General features: G+C 39.7%; 1 non-coding gene and 1 pseudogene across 1 annotated transcript; both read right to left on the bottom strand.

The window, feature by feature from the left end:
• Nucleotides 1-21,950: 21,950 nt before the first annotated feature.
• LOC126459396 (5S ribosomal RNA) lies at nt 21,951-22,068 on the bottom strand (annotated as a pseudogene).
• A 380-nt stretch (nt 22,069-22,448) lies between these two features.
• Nucleotides 22,449-22,523, bottom strand: Trnas-cga (transfer RNA serine (anticodon CGA)). The gene has a single exon. It is a non-coding gene; the product is annotated as a tRNA-Ser (tRNA).
• Nucleotides 22,524-23,779: the final 1,256 nt, after the last annotated feature.

Here is a 23,779-nt window from a genome sequence, read left to right as displayed (position 1 = left end):
GGATGTGCTTGAAGACTTTTCACTGTTTCCTTCCTCTCTGAAGGAATGAAAAGGTTAATTAAGTCTTTCATGTACTGTCGGTCATTCTTCCCATTCAACACGGAAACGAATGAGAAATAAGCGATGATATTCGATCCTAATAGGTCTGCCGTTCGATGCAAACCTAACCTGCTGTGCAGATGTCTACATGTGGATTTATCCATAGCGTAAACAGCGCGCGAATCAGGACAGGATAGCACTGCCACATCAGAGACTTGCCACCTGTGTGCGTGACGTTAATTAGCGACAGGGTTTCCACATTTATCTACTTCAAGCGTCCTCAATACGCCAGCGCACTTCCCAACTGTCCTATTTCTAATTCTATCCTCTCTTTCTCAGAATTTCGTAGGCGAATTTAGGCATCAATTAATTACTGGACTGTAAGTCACGTCTTTAGTAAAAGAGATTTCAAGCGAATTTTTGGGTGTTTCTGGAGTGAAAATCAGCAGTTAACTGTAATGTTCGATCAGATTTCGGGTAACCGTTATTTTTCTAAATGATTTCTGATGAGTTTGGGGTATGTTCTTCATGAAAGATCCTGAGTAATACTTTCTCCGTTACGCTAATGCCGCAATTTTTCAGTCGAGGTCTACATTTTCATACAAGATCTGCAAACCACAGTGAGGTAAATAGCAGAGGATATTTGGCATATTACGGTGTCATTCGTTCCAATCACATACGGAGTGCGGGAAATAAGACTGCTGAAACGCCTCTGTGCTTACTGCAATTAATCTTGTCTTGATCATTCCTACGGGGATGATAGGTAAGTACGAGGCTGGATATATATGGAATCTTCTGTTGAGACTGGTCCCTGAAACTGTGTAAGTAGGCTTTCGCGGGACAATTGGTGTATATCTTCAGGCGTCCACAAATTCATCTTTCGCAACATTTCCGTGACGCTCTGCCGCGAGTCAAACAAACCTGTGACCACTCGCGCTGGTCTCCTTTGTACAGGTATAAGATCGATATCTCCTGATAATTTTATTCGCTTTGTGTTGATACAGTATTCTGAGATCCCCATCTTAAATGATATGTGAGCATTCTCCTTGGCAGACTGACTGTATTTTCCCAGTCTCCTGCCAATGAACCGAAATCTGCCATTTGCCTTGCCTATGTCTGAGTCTGTGCGGGGTCTACGAGACATACGGGCTTCCAGAACGAACTTGTGACGTCACACAAGTCGCCTTGTCCGCCATAGTTTGAGAAAGCTAGGTTTTGTGTACTGCCCACAGGAAATCAACATGTCAATGAAAAAGTACCCACTAAAGGTCTTAACCCTGTCTTTAGCCATAGAGATCTTGCATGAATTTAAACGCTCAGTTAAGACTTATTGACTCGTCTGAAATAGTTACTCGCTTCCTGCCGGAGGCATTAGTAAGACCTGTAGTGTCGCGTGCTTTGACGTATACCCCGCGACCTGTGTTTCTCGGGCGTCTCGGTCTATGTGATTCTTCCATTTAGTATCTCTGCAAATCGTTACTCCCAAAAAACGATGCCTCGGAATCAGATTTTCCTTCAGCAGTAGAGCGTGTGCTGTTTTGAAACTTCTTCACAAATTAAAAATGTATGCCAGATTGGGAGATCTGTGAAACTATCTCATGTTACAAATGACCATTGTTAGTGCTTTACTACACACAAAATTTTTGTTAAAGATTTCAACATCTATATACATACTCCATAATCCATCGTACAGTGCGTGGAGGAGTGTACCTTGTCCCACTGCTAGTTATTTCCTTTCCTGTTCCACTCACAAATAAAGAGAGGAAAAAACGCGTATCTACTTGTTTCCGTACGAGCCGTAATTTCTCTTATCTTTGTGGTCCTTAAGTGAAGTGTACGTTGGCGCCACTAGAATTGTTCTGCAGTCAGCGTCAAATGTCGTTTTTCTAAATTTTCTCAACAGTGTTTCTTGAAAAGAAAGTCGCCTTCCCTCCATGGATTCCCATTTGAGATCTCGAAACATCTCCGTAACATTTACGTGTTGATCGAATCTACAGCTAACAAACCTGCCACCTATGAACTACTTCGATGTCTTCCTTTAATCCGACCTTGGGGGGGGGGGGGGGGGGAAGACAAACACTCGAGCAGCACTCAAGAATGGGTCGCACTCGTATTCTATCCCTGGTCTCCTTTACAGATGACCTACACTTTCGTAAAATTCTCCCGATAAATCGAAGTCGACCATTCGCCTCCCCTAATTATAAACAGCATTATTTTCCACAGAATGTCATCGACAATTTTGAATGATTATCGCTACAGGAGAACGCCTTCAGATAGATATTTATTTTTAAATGTTTTTTATTTTATTTTATTTTAAATATTTTTAAACATTTTTAAATAATATCTTTTGAACATCTTTGACAAAGGTTATATTAGTCAAGTCATTTGATAGAGGATGTTAAAAATACAATAGGAGGCAGAGCTTTTCCTTTTCAACGACAAGAATGAAAAAGTAGATTTTATTAATACTTCATGAAGAAACCTATATACCCTGTCGTTTATAAGTTACTAGAAATGTATAAAACACCTGTATAAGAAATTATATTCTGCCTACATCCCTTAGGGTAACTGAAGGGACAGGAAGTAAAATACAGACATTTTTAGTTGTGGACGCTAATCTGATAATATCCAGGTCCCAAGATAACACGTAGCTCTAAAATATAGCTACGAAATTAAGTTAAAAATATCACTTACGATGTGTAGTTAAAAAGAATGTACTTGGGTGAAAAACTTGCGAGGGATAGCAATAAGTAAGTCAAAAAGATTAACCGTCTGCCAGGTGAAACCGGCATAAAGTATTAGGTTATGAGGAGATCAGTATGATGCTGGGAGCTTTATTAAATTCTGGTTCTATGCCCGTCCAACTATTGACGTATGGAAGTGAGATATGAATATTATTAAAGCATGAAAAATGCTAGTACAGATAGCTGAAATGCGTTTTTTCGTACCTTCAGATCTTGAGAAAGTGATTCAGAGGTGATAGCTGGAATAAAGACATCCCAGTTTATGAAATAACGAGAAAAAACGTAATGAAACGAAAAAAAATATACGGAGATCACTCGTTAAAAAACTTCTTACAAAGAGTGAAGTAGGAGCCCACAAAAAAAGAAATTCATTCATTCGTTCGTCGTGTTCCGTAGATGCCATTTAGAAATAATCAAATCTTTACGATTAGACGTTAAAGCAACAGACTTGTACTTGACAGATAATAATGACTACAGTAATAAGAATTGAAAGTTTTAAGCGTTTGCGTGGGCAGTGACTCTAGACCCGTATTACGCTATGACCTTTTTTATCAACTGTTTTTGCTTATTACGCCTGAATAATGCAAGGTCATTAGCCAAAAAGTCATGAAACAATACACAGCAAACTTATAATCCTAGGGAAAATCGACACAGCTCTCATGAGTCGATAAACAGTCTTATAATCGAAAAAGAGGAGTGTGTGCTGTACTCATTACCGTCACTGAATAATAAGAGAACGATTGTTGAGTTTGGACATTGTACACAATGATAACATTTTCACAGTGAGAAGAACAAGCTTAGGTGTGCAACAGATTATATTTGTTATTAATGGGTCGCTTAACGGTCGCTTAACCGTGGAAAAATTGTATGACAGTTTAAAGGATCTTGTAATTTAAATCACATCTGAGTACAAGAGATATTAATTACTCCAATTATTTGATACAATAAACAAGTCATTAAAAAAGAGCAAAATTTTCTAGAAATGAGAATTAAATGCACCCAAAATGACGTCGCCATGGGAGGGAGGTTGCAAAGTATATGGAAGACTGCATGCAGATAACGCAGCAAGGTATCCTTATTCGGGCACCTCGTGAATTCAACATAAATGAGACAAAATCACAAATTATAATCAAAAGGGGAACTCAAGTTGCGGGCCAGAACAAGTAAGTGCAGATCGCACTAATGCAGGTTGTGAAACTTACATCTCCCCAGAATCGACAAAGTGTGCACCCATCAGCACCAAATGGCAGCCAGGAGACCAAATGCATGGCAACTGGAAAACGAATGCTACAAAACTTATTTCACCCTTCTCAGCTGTCTACTTTCGGAAAAACTGTACCTGAAGGGGACGACTCAATGCTATTGCCAATGTAACGGACGAGAATATCACGTATTTCATGGAAAAACAGGGTAATGCAGCAGAAAATTCCCACTCTTGATACAAAAAATGTACATTAATAAGTATGAGGTTGCAACTGGCCTAGAGCAGAGGCTCTTCAATTAACCGTCCTCTTCGTACGAAGTACAGTGGTGGGTGGCGACACGGTGCCTCGACTTTTTATGTTCGTGCACAAAAGGCGAAAACATCATACTCTATTATTCCCTGGGGTTGGCAGTGGCGGCATGGCGCCCCTGCCCCCAGCTAGGTGAGGCACCAGCACTACCCACAAAAGCATAAAGCAGGCCACAGCCTCTGTTTCACGAAAACTGTCCATTTACTGAGGAGGCTCACCTCTCCTAATGTAAATGTCGTGTGACTAGGGCCTCCCGTCGGGTAAACCATCGCTGGGTACAAGAGTTTGTAACCTCCCCACCGCAATTTTAAAGAAAATAAAGCAATACTTAATAGAAATGGGAGCCAAGTGTAACCTCCCCACAAAAATTTTAAAAGAAAAGGACGATACTAATTAGAAATGCTGATGGACATGGCTCTATGCGTAACCTGCCCACAATGAAATGTACTGACAATGGCAACAAAAATGTGAAATTCGCAATCTGACTCAAATATAAATCCTTCAAAAAATTAAAGTCCATTCAGTGACAAGAAAATTCAACTAAACCGAAATATCGGTCTTTGGCCCTGTGTAAAACAATCAGAATTAAAGTCTTACCTCAGAATAAATGGATGTCACATATCTGCTCTTGTTGTTGCGCACCGCTTGGAGGAACTGCATTGCAAATAATAATATTCTCTTTTTTTTGTGATTTTAGTGGAATTTTTCTTCAAAAGAAGTGGAATGAAATGGGAAGTGCAACGAAATCTTGAGTTCAATAAAAAATTAAATTTTTGAGAAAATGCTTTTGAAATAAAAAATTATTATTGGGGGACTTGTTGGAGAATAATTACAATAAATAAAATTTTTCATTATCTAATGATTATATTAATTAACAGTATACCTTATTCACCATCTTGACCAGTGTTGCCGACCGCCTACATCACACAACCGCACTGGGCTGCTACTGCTGACCGACCGCTCTGCATGACGACTATTAGCGTACAGCACGCGACGACTACTGACAGAGTACTGCTCTCAACTAGACAGAGCTACAGACTCGCAACGACTACTACTGACAGACTCGCAACGACTACTGACAGACTGAGAACCGCTCGCAACACTCGCGCGGTCAAGCGCATACTCTCTGGTCACAGATGCTACAATGCCTCGCCATCGCTGCTATGTTACATACGTGTTTCATAACCCTCCACTGGGGGGGCAAAAATTTGGCAGCGATGGTGAGTCATTTGGACTTGCCAAGCGCGGCAAAATTTTTCTTTAACTAACAAAATTCTATAACTTACAGAATATTTAAATGTTGTGCACACGCACTAAGTACAAAATATATCAGACAAAGACAAAATGTGAATACTAAACATAGTAGCAAATCAGAAAAAAGTATATACAAATTTTTTTGACAGATAAAGTGCACAGGCACTGAAAAAATTCTTTAGCATATTCAGAACAAATAAACAGACTGGCAAAATATATTATGTTGACAAGTGTACATGCACTGAAAAATGTCTTTGGCATTTTCACAACAAATAAACATAATGGCAAAAAAAAAAAAATCATGTCCAAAGTGCACATGCACTGAAAAATGTCTTTAGTATTTTCACAACAAATAAACATAATGGCAAACATCATGTCGACCAGTGACATAAGTGTACTCACACTGGAGTTTAGCGAATCGAAAAATGTTTAACCTATGAACATAAATGATGTTACCAAAAAATTTTTTTCTTTATGTGACAAGAAGCAGGATAGGGAAGGGAAGGATTGCATCATGGTTGTAGCACTTTAGATTGCACACAGCTGCTCTGAAAGTCCATATCTTTCCACAGAAGTACAACACCAAGTGACACAACTTGAAGTTCTTTTCCCATCAGAATTTATCAGTGTAGCCAAGACACTGAACTGTCGTAGTAATGTTCCATGTTTTCATTTTGGCAGTACATTACGTACACCAAACAGTGGGACCATAATAATGTCTTCATCGCTCATGGTGGTGGACAGCATGTCGTGTCAACACCACACTCTTACAAGGCACACCAACGTAGAATTAGTGCAAAAACCAAATATAGTGCTCCTTGATCACTAGGATAAACAGGACAAATGGACATTGCAGTAATTCAGGGTAGTCAGCTTATGAGGTGAAGGACATCAAGTCACATAATATTGACAATTACAGACTTAATTAGTAGTTTGTGGCATTCATAGCCCAGTTATTGAACATTTCTGTACCAAGTATGTAGTATTACAGAAAAATGTTCATTGATTGTTTTACATAGAATCAGTAGCCTTCTTTTCCTGGTTACAAAGCATTATGAAATAATCGCATTCTTTTCAGTTACAGAGTATAATTAAGAATCATTAACCTTCTCCTAATTACAGTTAATTAATCATTTGTCATTCCAATAATCATTAGCCTTTTCCTAATTACAGTTAATTAATCATTTGTCGTTAATTAATCATTTGTCTAATTACAGTTAATTAATCATTTGTCTAATTCCAGTTAATTAATCATATTAATCATTTGTCTAATTACAGTTAATTAATCATTTGTCGTTAATTAATCATTTGTCTAATTACAGTTAATTAATTGATCATTTGTCATTTCAATATAGTAAGAATTATTAGCCTTAATTAATTACAAAGCATTATTAAACAGTACCATAGTTAATTAATTATGTGTCATTCCAATCTATTAAGAATCACTAGCTGGCATCATGGGTGATCGTATTACAATAAACAGTGGTGGTCCTTGGCCAGTTACAAAGTATATTTAGTAAGACAGAATAATGTTCATCAGAAGCCAGAGTCAATTATTGGCCTAGCATTAACATAATACATAGAGTGATACAAATTATTGGCACTCATTGGCCATTAACCAAAACATGAAAACTCAACATGGGAAAAAAAGGGCTAATTAATGGCATAATTAATAACAATTCTTCAAGTGACATTAATTATTAGCACTCAGTGGCCAGCAAGTATTGAATAGAATCATCATTCAGCATTGTTCAGATTATTACGAAGTCATTATTAAAAATCAGTTAATTACAGTCAAATCATTAATAATCACAGGCATTATAAGTAGTATCATTACAATAAACAGTGTTCCTCCTTCAGTAGTATTCAGATCATTACAAAGTCATTATTAAAATCAGTTAATTACAGTCAAATCATTAGTAATCACAGGCATTATAAGTAGTATCATTACAATAAACAGTGGCAGTTATTAGCTAGTGACAAAGCATTATTTTGAATATAGTCTCATTAAGAGGTCATTACTCAAGTGACATGCTATTCAGAGTTGATCAGTATTATTCAGAATTATCATAAACTAGTGACATTATGTGGGACTGGTAATACATTTTTTTTGGTAGCAATGCATTGCGTTGGGATCGATAATTAATTGCTGAAACATAACACTATTTGCTTTTGACCTATTGCAGCAAATGAGGATAGGTAACGTCATTCGTCATGAGTCAGCTGTAGCAAGATTATGTAACAAGGCAGTACATGTGATCACATTTATAAACGATAGACACAAATGGGTAAAAATATAAAAATGCAAGTACTAGAACAGGTATAATAAGTAACAGGTTTAGTAAGTGTCATGAAAAACCTCTCCTGGAAAAAATACAAAAACGGATTATTGACCTGAAAGAAGAAACGCACACTATGCTGAAAAGTAGTGAACTTCGAATTAACAGGTAGTGAAATGTGTATAAAATATGTTCCATAGCTGTCCTTTCCAAAACTTTCCGTCATCCTACTATGCAATATAACACCTGCTGTCAAAGCAAACTGCAACAAATACTTAAATAACTACATAACATAAATACATAACTTCAACATTATCCTCATCTGTAAAGAAAAAAACTTCATTATTCATATCATCATAACTTCACCATTATCATCACCTGTAAAGAAAAACTTCATTATTCATAATACCATTTCCTTCATCATTATTCATCAGTATTCACTATCATCTGCAAAAAATCACTTCATTACTCATTACATAACTATTCCTTATCTCTAGCATATTTCATCACTAAAACTAAGATGTGTAGTTCTCTCTGACAGCCTGCATCAATCACCTTGTATTCTGAAAGAAAAAATTAGTTAAGACTGCTATTCTGTGATGAGTATAGTATATTCTTGTTAATGTTTGTTAATCCTGATGCATTTACTCTTCCTCATAAAGTTATTGCATCTCCTTTCGTTTATTCCGTAGGTGAAATTCCCATTTATGTTAAATTTATTTCTTAGAATCATCATTCCTTTCTGAAATTGATGAACAAAGATTAATGTCCTGCATTTAAATCATATACCCCCTAGATAATGACTGGTTTATGGTAACATAATTAACCCTACAGCATAACATGACAGAAAACGTAATATGTTAAAGACGTTGACAGTGTTCAGATGCAAAAATGTACACAGAATAATACAATGCAGTAGCAAAAAAAAAATGTAAAACAGTCACGATGTTGAGATGTCATAGGGCAAAAAAAATGTCAAAGTCGACTGTTGTGTGTTATATCTTAACTATTTCACAATACATACAAACAAAACTGGAGTACAATCATATACACAAAAAAAGTGGAAAATGTGCACGGTCTGATGTGTAACGACAAGAAAAGCGACCTGCTAACCTTACCTTGCCGGGCACTTGCCAAGAAAAAATACGATAATCATCAGTAATTAGTCACGTGAAATAATTGCATTAGTAAATGGCATCATAGTGTGTTGAATCATACAGTGGTTTCACTCAATAAACGGTTTAATGTTTGAGATATGGTGATTGCCTTTCGATTTTCTGGTTCTCAAAGTTTCGACGTGTACAACATTGGGGTGAGGGATGCTGCGAATCCGATATGGACCTGCGTATAGAAGTTCAAATTTACTGCACTTACCTTTTAATTTGCTGGATAAATAGTGTGTACGTACTAGTATCTTCTGTCCAACGTGAAAGACGCGGCGTGTACAAACCTGTTTTTGCTGTCTTCTCCGGCGCTCTGCGGCACGTTTGATGTTCTTCAGCGCAATGTCAATTATTTCGTGGTGTCGTAGGCGACGACTTTTGGGAAATTCTATTAATTCTTTAATTTTGTTCGGTGGTTCAACGTTTTTCAGTATAACAGTCGGAGATAGCATAGTGGATTCATTTGGAATGGAATTAATTACATCTTGGAATGAGAGTATGTGTGTATCCCAATCAATATGTCTTTTGTGGCAGTATATTCGGCACAGCTTACCAATTTCCTTCATTAATCTTTCACAAGGGTTCGAAGAAGCGTGGTACTTGGATATATAGATCGGAGAAATGTTTCTGGCTCGTAACATGCGTGTCCATACGCTACTACGAAATTGAGATCCATTGTCAGAAATTACTTTCATTACATGCCCTACATGAGATAGAAAATGTTTTACAAATGCTTTCGAAACAGTTTTAGCAGTAGCTTTGCGTAACGGAGTGAAAGTAACAAATTTTGAAGTAAGCTCAACAGCGACATATGTGTAGCAAAAACCTCTGTTAGTTCTCGGAATCGGACCAAAAATATCTACAGCGGCCATATGTCTTAATTTAACAGGTATAATGGGATACAATGTCGGAATATGTGAAGTGGTGTCTGATTTAGCTTTCTGGCAAATTTTACAAGACGCTAAAACTCGTCGTATACGTTTTTCCATGTTAGTAAAATAACAGTTCTGTCTCAGTATAAGAAAACATTTTCGTGCTCCGTAATGTGCGTAACTTAGATGAGTGTACCAGATTAATTTGTTAACCAGTTCATCAGGAATGCATAATAACCAATTGTTGCTGTCAGGATGAGAGCGGCGAAACAGAATGTCATTGCGTACAGTGTAGTGGTTTCTAATCGTAACATTATTCTTATCTTGCCAAAGGTGTTTAATTTCTTTCCACACATTGTCTTTATTTTGTTCTCGTGCTATGTCCTGTAATGACGATGAAATAAAGTTTTCAAATGCAACTTGCTGAATGTACATGACACTGAAATTTGTTTTGCAGAAGTTGGTTGCTACGTCTTGCTGATTGTTGCCGAGAGAACGCGATAGTGCGTCTGCTATAACATTTTGTGTGCCGGGAATGTGAACTATTGTAAAATTAAATTCTTGTAAATACAGTTTCCATCTACTTAATCTATCGTGAGTGAATTTAGCCGAAAGTAAAAATTGTATCGCTCTGTGGTCAGTGTAAACAGTGGTATGTCTGCCATAAAGAAAGTGCCTAAATCTCATAAAAGCCCATACAACACATAATGTTTCAAGTTCTGTAACGGAATAATTTCGTTCAGCGGGTGACAAAATGCGACTTGCAAATGCGATGTTTTTGATTACTGTAGAGCCATCTTCTTCTATTTCCTGGAAAATATGTACGCCTAAAGCGGTGTTAGAACTGTCGGTGGCAATGGAAAAATCTCTAGTAAGATCTGGGTGCGATAATAGTGGTGCATTCAACAAAGCATGTTTCAGGTTCATGAATTCAGAGTGTGCTTGCTTATCCCAAGATCAAATACTGTTTTTACCTGTTAATTGGCATAGTCTAGGCGTGTCTAAAGCAGAATGGTGAATAAATTTACGAAAAAAGTTAATTAAGCCCAAAAAACTGCGTAATTGCTTCTTCGTCGTAGGAACGGTAATGTCACGTAGAGCTTGAAGTTTTTCCGGATCAGGTGCAATCCCTTCTGCTGAAATCACGTGTCCAAGAAATTTTATAGAAGTTTTGCAAAAATGCGATTTACTGAGGTTAACTGTAAGTCCTTGTGCATGGAAAGTTTGTAACAGACGTTCTAAAATCACATTGTGTTCAGACCAGTTAGCTTCTGCAATAAGAATGTCGTGATTCTGTCTTTAATGCAAACGTGTATCGGGTGGCGTCAAAATTAATAACACTTTCGTGAACAAGATTCTGCGTGTCTAAATTATTGCTTACGTTACTGGAATATGCAATCTGTGCTGTGTCTGGTCAAATTCTATCGTACGTGCTGTTATTTACGGGAGAATGTTGTGGCATATCCACTATATGAACTGTTCTGTTATTTCTTACTGACGTGTTACGCTATGGATGACACCTATTGTCTGTTTCATTCATGATTATTTGTTGTTGCTGATGTTGTTGCTGCTCATAAGATCGACTGTTATTAAATCTACGCTGAAAATTGTGCTCATTATTTTTACGTTGGTCATGATAGTCATTTCTATACTGCGCATTGCGATAGGAATTGAAATGGTATGTTGTCTGTACGTAGTTATTTCTTTGCTGCCATGCGTTACTATTTGTTGGAGCTGGGACTATACGTGCACGCGGCGAAACATTAAAGTTCGGTTGACCTTGTGGACTACATTGTTGGTTAGGTATGCTAAGCGGCTGACTTTCATGCTATTGTAGTGAAAAACGTCTATTGTTACAAAAAAAATGCGTTTGCTGTTAATTTTACACATACTGATGATTACGATTTTATCTGTTATTAAAGTTACGGCGGTAGTTGTCATTACGGGAGTGCCTACTGAAAATTGTCACATTCGGTAAAATATTTGTCATATCCGGTTTTCATTACAATGTTTCTTAATACTAGGTAGAGCAATAGTTAAAGAGCAGTTTTGATAGATATAAAGGATAGTAGAAGAGAAGGCAGCAGTGCAGAAAACTAAAGATGAAACAGCACTACTCCAGCTCGGGGCCCTATGCTCGCTACGGCACATATTCATTAAAGCGTAATGAATCCCCTGAGGTCTTTTACGCACTGCAAATAAATTTTAGCTTTTGCGTTGCAAGTAATAGCGGTAAAATTCCAAAAGTAAATCGCTGTATTCTTGCTAATTCCAGTTTCTGCATAATACGTAATGCTGATGAAAATACAATAGCAAATTGTCGCCTCTGGTTCAAAGCTAGTTTCTGCATTACAGGTAATAGCGGTGAATGTACAAAGATAAATTGTCGTATACAGTGCAAATCGTGTATCTGTGTTCTGCCATTATTAAATTCCTTACATTTTCTGGCGGATAAAAATTGCTCGTAATCTACGTTCTCGTCATTGAATTTGAAAACACGTTCGGGTTTGTGTGTGAATCTGTTTGTCTGTGTCGTTTCGTACTTCAAGTTGCGTAGCTTTTCATATTTTAAGTCGCGTAGCTTTTCGGATTTTAATTCGCGTAGTCTCTGTAAATTGTTCACATTATACACGCTGCGTGACTCTGACAAATGCTCACAACGTGGCGAATTCTGTGACGTATTAGTGACTGAAATAGTTTTTAATTCTGTTACTTTAAAACTTTGGACATTTTGGTTGTTCTGTCGTTCACTTTTATTATTGACTTCCGTATTCGGAGTGTGTGAAACTTCCACTGACTCTAAATTAACTTCGTCGCGAATCTGTACTGCGTTTTTAGGGCATTGTTCAGTGATTGCATTAATTTCGTGTATCTGTGTTTCGTTTGCTGAACATTGTTCGGTGACTGCAATAATCTCTTCTTTATGTGATTCTGTTGTGTCTACACGTGTGCTACTTAATTCTTGTGCAACAGTGCCAACTTTTTCATTACTGTTATTAGCACAAGTCTTAGTATTCACACGTAATTGTACTTTAGTGTCCTGACATTGTATGGTAACAGCTGTAATCTGTTCGCTAGCTTGTTTGTTCTGTTCATTAAGGTTATCGTGTTTTTCGCTTGTGAGTTCGAAATTTTTATCAATTGTTTCTCTAAGTTGTTTGAAATGGTTGTCGAAACTTTCACTCTGTTGTCTGATCTGTTCACTAAGTTTGTCTAGTTTTTCGTTCTTATTGTCAAGTTTTTCATTCTGTTGTTTGAAATTTTCATCGATTTTATTAAATCTTTCATTAAACTGTTTGAAATTTTGCCGCAAAAATGCCATAATTGGATCCGATTCAAAATTAGCATTTCTATTCTCTGTGCTGTTCAATAGAGCATCTGGAACTTTCTCGCTTACTGTAACCATTTGGTTATTCTGAGATTTAGAAAAAAGTTTGTCAGTCGAATGTACATTATCAGTCATTGTTTCGGAATTAAATAAATCCGCCCTACTTTCACTACACTGACCATTTTCATTCGAAAAATTTGTTTGTATGTTACTTGAATTTTCCAAATCGGGTGTGTTAAGCTGGGCAGCGCTCATTACAATAGAGCGTCCCGCGTCATCAATTGTCGTCAAATTAACAGACGAGACAATTGAGTTCGTTTGTTCATCATTAATATAAAAGTCATCACTAGTGGATGTAATGCACTGATTGTTAGTGGACGCAGGATTGTCATCATCACACTGCGTGTCATAATTACTATCGGTCACGCTGTTTAAGTCGGTAATTTCATTCAAAATACCTCGCGATACACTATTCACAGTCTTTCGCGGCATTTTTGCAACAGTCACAAATATTCACAAAACAATAAGCACAAATGCAAAAGCAACACACAAATACAATAGAGCAACGAATTGCCGTTGACCTGTAGAAAAAAGTTACAAGTTAATAAAAGCGTTGCGCCAAATCCTAATTATATCTAAGCAAACAAGAGCAGATATCTGACTGTTGTTCAAAAGACTCTCAACGAAATACGATCCTGGACTGGGTGTCGCCAAGTGTAACCTCCCCACCGTAATTTTAAAAGAAAAAAAAAGACAATACTTAATACAAATGGGAGCCAAGTGTAACCTCCCCACAAAAATTTTAAAAGAAAAGGACGATACTAATTAGAAATGCTGATGGACATGGCTCTATGCGTAACCTGCCCACAATGAAATGTACTGACAATGGCAACAAAAATGTGAAATTCGCAATCTGACTCAAATATAAATCCTTCAAAAAATTAAAGTCCATTCAGTGACAAGAAAATTCAACTAAACCGAAATATCGGTCTTTGGCCCTGTGTAAAACAATCAGAATTAAAGTCTTACCTCAGAATAAATGGATGTCACATATCTGCTCTTGTTGTTGCGCACCGCTTGGAGGAACTGCATTGCAAATAATAATATTCTCTTTTTTTTGTGATTTTAGTGGAATTTTTCTTCAAAAGAAGTGGAATGAAATGGGAAGTGCAACGAAATCTTGAGTTCAATAAAAAATTAAATTTTTGAGAAAATGCTTTTGAAATAAAAAAATATTATTGGGGGACTTGTTGGAGAATAATTACAATAAATAAAATTTTTCATTATCTAATGATTATATTAATTAACAGTATACCTTATTCACCATCTTGACCAGTGTTGCCGACCGCCTACATCACACAACCGCACTGGGCTGCTACTGCTGACCGACCGCTCTGCATGACGACTATTAGCGTACAGCACGCGACGACTACTGACAGAGTACTGCTCTCAACTAGACAGAGCTACAGACTCGCAACGACTACTACTGACAGACTCGCAACGACTACTGACAGACTGAGAACCGCTCGCAACACTCGCGCGGTCAAGCGCATACTCTCTGGTCACAGATGCTACAATGCCTCGCCATCGCTGCTATGTTACATACGTGTTTCAAGTTTCGATTTGACGCCACTTCTGCGACTTGGGCGTCGATGGGGATGAAATGATGATGATTAGGACAACACAACACCCAGTCCCTGAGCGGAGAAAATCTCCGACCCAGCCCTTAGGATTGACATCCTGTCGCGCTGACCACTTTTTTTTCATTTTGTTCGGTATTGTTCGTTGCGTTTGATCTGGGTGGACGTCACAAGACACCCGTTCAAGTTATTCGTTGATTCCTTTACACAGTTTTTTATTACAGAGGGCGAGCAGCCATCACTTAGCTACTGGGGGCGGACACGTCTCCTAAAGAGGTTCATTGACTGCCTTCTGCCAACAAGAAGACCCTGAGACAAGGCCGAGACTGCATCTTCCCAGCGCGAAAAATACAAAGCCTTCTTCCCAAAAATGCAAATCCAGTTCTCTCAATCAATTAACTATCGCCTTAAAATGTGTGACACTAATGTCACAGAACGTTTTAACTCATTCGCTGTCTCTTAAAACTAGACTGGTATGCGTGGGTAAACTTCGAAAATGATACTGTAATTTAGAAACATGAAGCATAATGGGAAGCACTTGCATTTTGCCTCGCGTAATGTGGAAACGCTTAATGTTTTGTGTATCGTTCAAGGTATCGAAACAGCGTTTTCAATAGTTTATAGTGTGGAAATTGGGGAGTATTTTTCTGTGTGGATAATGTTCATGCTCTTTCTATCGACGTGGATATTGAAAAGATTAGCTGCTTTGTAAAAGGAACTGCATACAGCCTCTAACATCCGAATGGTCATACAAACAGCTGTGTAGTATAATACCTCTCAGGTTATCCGCAACAAACATTAGATAAAATATAGCTGGGAACTGAGCTAAATGTCATACCGAAACTGACGACATAACGTAGACCCAGTACACGTATGTACAGTATAAATGGCTAATTGTCCAATTCCTGAGGACTTCAGCATTCTGTTTAATAAATTTCTGTAAACAGTGCTTTGTGAAAAGTGTTAGCATTTGTCTACTTGTCTCTATGCGAACTACAGAACACCGTCATAAACAGTTTTTAAAAGTTCATTTTAACTCGAATATCATTGAGGAGATCACTGTTAACATGTATGTGGAAAACGTTTCACCCCCTCGCCTAGTATGCCTTTTCTTGCCGAAAATTCTTAGAGATCTTGAACGCAAACATATTTCGGCATGATTCTCGTTGCAGTTGATTCTGTAATCTTGCAATGGCTCAAAAATTTTCCAAAAAAATGGCTCTGAGCACTATGGGACTTAACATCTGAGGTCATCAGTCCCCTAGAACTTAGAACTGCTTAAACCTAACTAACCTAAGGACATCACACACATCCATGCCCGAGGCAGGATTCGAACCTGCGACCGTAGTGGTCACGCGATTCCAGACTGAAGCGCCCAGAACCGCACGGCCACACCGGCCCGCCAAAAATTTTCCAATATGTGGGAGTTCCTAAGGGACCAAACTGCTAAGGTCATCGGGCGCCACATTTTCACACTACATATACTAACTTCAACTAACTTATGCTAAGAAAAACACACACACACACCCGTGCCCGAGGGAAGACTCGAACCTCCGGCGGGAGTGGCCGCGCAATCCATGACATGGCGCCTCAAACCGTGCGGCCACTGCGCGCGCCGCTTGCAGTAGCATTGTAGCTTAAATCCTCGGTGCTTTTTCTTCTCGTTGCCGTTCAGTGTAAAAAACTAAAAAAAACCGAATAGGGGAAGTATTTGCACATATCTGAAAGTTCCATTCGTGACAGCAAACGAATATGAATGAATTTCATAGAAATTACACTCTCTTAGTTGAAACATTATACTGTGGACAGTCGATACCTCTTATAAACATTGGTATGTTTGGTGATTACTGAACACAGTTTTTCAGTTGTTCTGAGGATATAAGATGAACATCAACAAAAGCAAAACGAGGATAATGGAATGTAGTCGAATTAAGTCGGGTGATGCTGAGGGAATTAGATTAGGAAATGAGACACTTAAAGTAGTAAAGGAGTTTTGCTATTTGGGGAGCAAAATAACTGATGATGGTCGAAGTAGAGAGGATATAAAATGTAGACTGGCATTGGCAAGGAAAGCGTTTCTGAAAAAGAGAAGTTTGTTAACATCGAGTATAGATTTAAGTGTCAGGAAGTCGTTTCTGAAAGTATTTGTATGGAGTGTAGCCATGCATCGAAGTGAACATGGACGATAAATAGTTTGGACAAGAAGAGAATAGAAGCTTTCGAAATGTGGTGCTACAGAAGAATGCTGAAGATTATATCTACATCTACATTTATACTCCGCAAGCCACCCAACGGTGTGTGGCGGAGGGCACTTGACGTGCCACTGTCATTACCTCCCTTTCCTGTTCCAGTCGCGTATGGTTCGCGGGAAGAACGACTGCCTGAAAGCCTCCGTGCGCGCTCTAATCTCTCTAATTTTACATTCGTTATCTCCTCGGGAGGTATAAGTAGGGGGAAGCAATATATTCGATACCTCATCCAGAAACGCACCCTCTCGAAACCTGGCGAGCAAGCTACACCGCGATGCAGAGCGCCTCTCTTGCAGAGTCTGCCACTTGAGTTTGTTAAACATCTCCGTAACGCTATCACGGTTACCAAATAACCCTGTGACGAAACGCGCCGCTCTTCTTTGGATATTCTCTATCTCCTCCGTCAATCCGATCTAGTACGGATCCCACACTGATGAGCAATACTCAAGTATAGGTCGAACGAGTGTTTTGTAAGCCACCTCCTTTGTTGATGGACTACATTTTCTAAGGACTCTCCCAATGAATCTCAACCTGGTACCTGCCTTACCAACAATTAATTTTATATGATCATTCCACTTCACCGAGCGAGGTGGCGCAGTGGTTAGCACACTGGACTCGCATTCGGGAGGACGACGGTTTAATCCCGTCTCCGGCCATCCTGATTTAGGTTTTCCGTGATTTCCCTAAATCGCTTCAGGCAAATGCCGGGATGGTTCCTTTGAAAGGGCACGGCCGATTTCCTTCCCCATCCTTCCCTCACCCGAGCTTGCGCTCCGTCTCTAATGACCTCGTTGTCGACGGGACGTTAAACACTAATATCCTCCTCCTCCTCCTCATTCCACTTCAAATCGTTCCGCACGCATACTCCCTGATATTTTACAGAAGTAACTGCTACCAGTGTTTGTTCCGCTATCATATAATCATACAATAAAGGATCCTTCTTTCTATGTATTCGCAATACATTACATTTGTCTACGTTAAGGGTCAGTTGCCACTCCATGCACCAAGTGCCTATCCGCTGCAGATCTTCCTGCATTTCGCTGCAATTTTCTAATGCTGCAACTTCTCTGTATACTACAGCATCATCCGCGAAAAGCCGCATGGAACTTCCGACACTATCTACTAGGTCATTTATATGTATTGTGAAAAGCAATGGTCCCATAACACTCCCCTGTGGCACGCCAGAGGTTACTTCAACGTCTGTAGACGTCTCTCCGTTGATAACAAGATGCTGTGTTCTGTTTGCTAAAAACTCTTCAATCCAGCCACACAGCTGGTCTGATATTCCGTAGGCTCTTACTTTGTTTATCAGGCGACAGTGCGGAACTGTATCGAACGCCTTCCGGAAGTCAAGAAAAATAGCATCTACCTGGGAGCCTGTATCTAATATTTTCTGGGTCTCATGAAGAAATAAAGCGAGTTGGGTCTCACACGATCACTGTTTCCGGAATCCATGTTGATTCCTACATAGTAGATTCTGAGTTTCCAAAAACGACATGATACTCGAGCAAAAAACATGTTCTAAAATTCTACAACAGGTCGACGTCAGAGGTATAGGTCTATAGTTTTGCGCATCTGCTCGACGACCCTTCTTGAAGACTGGGACTACCTGTGCTCTTTTCCAATCATTTGGAACCTTCCGTTCCTCTAGAGACTTGCGGTACACGGCTGTTAGAAGGGGGGCAAGTTCTTTCGCGTACTCTGTGTAGAATCGAATTGGTATCCCGTCAGGTCCAGATTAGATGGGTAGATCACATAACTAATGAGGAGGTATTGAATAGAATTGGGGGAAGAGGAGTTTGTGGCACAACTTGACAAGAAGAAGGGACCGGTTGGTAGGACATGTTATGATGCATCAAGGGATCACCAATTTAGTATTGGAGGGCAGCGTGGAGGGTAAAAATCGTAGAGGGAGACCAAGAGATGAATACACTAAGCAGATTCAGAAGGTTGTAGCTTGCAGTAAGTACTGGGAGATGAAGAAGCTTGCCCAGGATAGAGTAGCAATGAGAGCTGCATCAAACCAGTCTCAGGACTGAAGACAACAACAACTGAATTTCATTTTGTAAGATACTGCGCTTCATTTCCTCTGCCCTTCCCCTTTCCCTAAGAAGCAAAAATGATCCTGCCTTCTCCCCTCCTCTACCTCTCCCCCCCCCCTCCCCCCTGCCCTCCTCTCAAATTAAGATTTTGTCTACGTAGTTGGTGGCTCCTATTACTTACATTTGTTTTATTTCTCAGAAATATTGATAGAATGTTCGGCGCATGGAATCATCTCAGGGGTTCCCTTTGTACGCACACAAAGCCTGATGAGTTGAGAACATATGCGTGCACGTCAGGGTGTAGCCAAGAAGGGCGATGAGGAAACAAATGGAACCCAAAATAACAGAGGGAGCTGTAAGCGGGGGTAATGGATGCGGCATGCAGAAGCGCCGGCTCAGATCTGTGAGGCCGACTGGACGTTGTGCAATGGGTCCGGCCGAACCGGCGACCCACTTCACGGAACAGTGGCTGGCCCTTGTCTCCTACCCGGCTTCCGGCTGCCTTGGGCTAGCTCCTCCTTCTCGTCAGTTTCCGCCACATGGGGGGGCGACCACGGGCTGCTTGCAGACCGTTACTCACACCCAAAGGAGGACGCCTAGAGTTTACATGCAAACAGTTCACATAATATGCAAAAAACTGGTGATCTCTCAAACTGGGGAACAATTAAGAATGGGGTGCCGCAAGGTTCGGTCTTGAGTCCTCTGCTGTTCTTAATATATATTAATGACTTGCCATTCTATATTCACGAAGATGCAAAGCTGGTACTTTTTGCCGATGATACAAGTATAGCTATCACAGCCGACAGACAAGAATTAACTGGTGAAATTGTAAACGACGTTTTTCAGAAAATCATTAAGTGGTTCTCTGCAAATGGGCTCTCATTAAACTTTGACAAAACACAGTATATACAGTTCCACACAGTAAATGGAATGACCCCATTAATAAATATAGACTTCGATCAGAAGTCGGTAGCTAAGGTAGAATATTCAAAATTTCTAGGTGTATGCATTGATGAGGGGTTGAACTGGAAAAAACACACTGAGGATCTGCTGAAACGTTTGAGTTCAGCTACTTATGCTATTAGGGTCATTCCAAATTTTGGCGATATACATCTGAGTAAATTAGCTTACCACGCCTATTTTCATTCTCTGCTTTTGTATTATATCGTATTCTGGGGTAACTCATCATTGAGTAAAAGAGTGTTCATTGCACAAAAGTGTGTAATCAGAATAATTGCTGGAGCTCATCCAAGATCATCCTGCAGACACTTATTTAAAGAGCTACAAATCTTCACTGTAGCCTCTTATATAAATATATATATATATATATATATATATATATATATATATATATAAATTAAAAAAATTAAAAATATTGAATGTCATGTAATATTTTGTCTAATGTAATATCTTGTATAGACACCTTTTATTGACCTGACACGTTCCACATCATTACGAAGTGTCGTATTCATGATCTATGGAACAAGTACTAATCTAATCTAATCTAAACCATATGGTGGACTACACACAGGGTGATTAGACAAAGTCTGAAAAGCTTCTGAGGGTATTGCAGGGTAGACTGTTTTGAGAAGTAACTGACAAGGGAAAAATTCGATACGTTGCATCGTTTCCGATTGCATTAGCGTTGTTGAAGTTAGGCAATCAGGCTATTGTGTGCAAATTCAAGCAGCCTGCCAGAGACAGTGTTGCCAAACGTTTTCTTTGTTTGGTTTCTTCATATCGAACACGAGAGCGATACAAAAACTGGACATTGAACTGTTTCTAGGATCGAACTCGCTACCGTCCAATGGTTTCCTATATTTCTTCAGCTAACTAAATGGATGACATCTCTCCCAATAAAACCTCTGGCAGATTGCTTGGACTTGCGTGCGTACTTGGCTTACTTCAGTGCTAATTAAATCACAAACAGCATAAGGTATAGAATTTTTTTTTTCTTCACTTATATTTTTCAGCACATCCTACCCTGCAACATCCTTACAAGCTTTTCAGACTATTTCTGACAACCTTGTATAGTGTGACAGATTCATTCCTTCCTCTTTCCGGCCCATTCGCGGATGTTGTACGAGATGTATTCTAAGTGATGACAGTATTAAAGTTTACCTGTCATGAACTTGGGAAGGTGGTAACCAAATTCTAACGAATCGTACAAATTTAACTAGGCCCGCCGCGGTGGCCGAGCGGTTCTAGGCCCTTCAGTCCGGAACCGCGCGACTGCTACGGTCGCAGGTTCGAATCCTGCCTCGGGCATGGATGTGTGTGATGTCCTTACGTTACCTAGGTTTAAGTAGTTCTAAGTTCTAGGGGACTGGTGACCTCAGATGTTAAGTCCTATAGTGCTCAGAGCCATTTGAAATTTAACTAGTTTGCTGCAACTCTCCACGGAATTCTCTTCCGTGCAAACCTGCTCTGTGTATAACTACTGCATCCCACATCCACTTGATCTGTTTGGTTACTCCCACAGCGTTTATCCTCTACTTCCCCCTTCATTACCTACTAACCACACCTAGCTGCCTAGGTTGTACTTTAACAGTTTTACAGAACTTACGTCCAGTTGTACTGTAGAATTCTTTTCTAAAACTAAACTAAACCCCTCCCGAATAGGCCATGAAGACCCAAAGGTACCGACGGTACCGACCGGCCGCCGTGTCATCCTCAGCCCACAGGCGTCACTGGATACGGATGCGGAGGGGCATGTGATCAAGCACACCGCTCTCCCGGCCGTATGCCAGTTTCCGGGACCGGAGCCGCTACTTCTCAAGCAAGTAGCTCCTCAGATTGCCTCACAAGGGCTGAGTGCACCCCGCTTGCCAACAGCGCTCGGCAGACCGGATGGTCACCCACCCAAGTGCTAGCCCAGCCCGACAGCGCTTAACTTCGGTGATCTGACGGGAACCGGTGTTACCACTGTGGCAAGGCCGTTGGCCCGAGTTCTTTTCAGTACTTCTTAATTAGTTATGCGACCCATCAATCTAATCTTCAGCATCCTTATGTAGTATAACACTTCGAAACATCCATTCTTTTTCTGTCTGTACTATTTATCGCCCAAACTTCACTTCCATATAACGCTACACTGCAAACAAATACTTTCAGAAAAGTCTTCCTAAATCATATATTTGCAGCAGATTTTAAAATATTTCATATTTAATAAAAGAACTATTGTTATTTTCAACCGAGATTTTCTGTCCTCCGAGGACTCTTATTTTATATCCTTGTTAGTTCTGCAATTACCAGTTATCTTGAATGAAATTTTCACTCAACAGCGGAGTGTGCGCTGATATGAAACTTCCTGGCAGATTAAAACTGTGTGTCGGACCGAGACTCGAACTCGGGACCTTTGCCTTTCGCGGGCAAGTGCTCTACCAACTGAGCTACCCGAGCACGACTCACGACCCGTCCCCACAACTTTGCTTCTGCCAGTGCCTCGTCTCCTACCTTCCAAACTTTACAGAAGCTCTCCTGCGAACCTTGCAGAACTAGCACTCCTGAAAGAAAGGATATTGCGGAGACATGGCTTACCCACAGCCTGGGGGATGTTTCTAGAATTGAATTTTCATTCGGGGGACGGGTCGTGAGTCGTGCTTGGGTAGCTCAGTTGGTAGAGCACTTGCCCGCGAAAGGCAAAGGTCCCGAGTTCGAGTCTCGGTCCGGCACTCAGTTTTAATCTGCCAGGAAGTTTCACCAGTTATCTTACTGCCCAGATAGAAAATCTCACTTTGTACGTTTCTTGTCTCATCTAATCTACATACTTCATGAGAGCCTGATTTAATTTAACAACACTGCATTGATCTCGTTGTACTTTTATTGGTATTCTCACCATATAAAATCTTTTGAAGACATTACCCACTCGTTCAAATGATCTTTAAATACTTTTCAGACCCTGGTACAATTACAGTGTCATTCGCAAATCTTTATAATATATATATATCTTCTCCTTGAAATTTAACTCCATTTCCGAACATGTCCTTGCTTTGCCTTATGCTTCCTCTGTGTAGGATTAAATCTCATGGCGGATGTGCTACAGCCCTGCGTCACTCACTTTCTTCACTACGTGTATGTCAACAAATACTACGTTGTCGTACCTTCCTGTCTTATTCATCATTGAAGTTCAATTCTGTTTCTATGAACTTTCAAGTAATTGTTTAGATTTTGGCTAAATGATAGCTCACTTATGACTCTTGTGTATGTGTTACATGGAACTGTTGCTGGAGGAACTTGTGCGTCTAATCGTCAACACAAAATTGTTAAGGCTTTCGTGGCCACTTGTTGACAAACTGCCTGTTGGCTTCTGTCTCGGTATCTTCGGCCGAATTCGTCTGATGATTTTTCTGACGTTTCGCCAGCACGAGTGGTTGCGTTGTCAAAGTTTCATCATCCATTGCTGGTGGTGGACTGGAGCCGAGCTCGCTGTCGTAGAGTATACTGTATGTACCCGGCGCGCCAACGTCCATGGGCTCCTCCGCGGTCATTTCAACATAAACAGCCGATTCTATCCGTCACTCTGAATGTATGGCAGAAAGGGCGCACCCGACATTTCTTTTCCTGATTTGTCACTTCGCCGAGTGTTTGGCTCTGTTATACCTGTAACATAACTTTGGGAGTACCAATTGCTCCTCAGAAAATTTTCTAAGTGTTGC

This window comes from Schistocerca serialis, chromosome 2 (assembly GCF_023864345.2).
Source record: "Schistocerca serialis cubense isolate TAMUIC-IGC-003099 chromosome 2, iqSchSeri2.2, whole genome shotgun sequence".
NCBI classification, from domain to species: Eukaryota; Metazoa; Arthropoda; class Insecta; order Orthoptera; family Acrididae; genus Schistocerca; species Schistocerca serialis.
The sequence above is the reverse complement of the archived record's forward strand: the minus strand, read 5'-3'. Positions and strand labels throughout refer to the sequence as shown.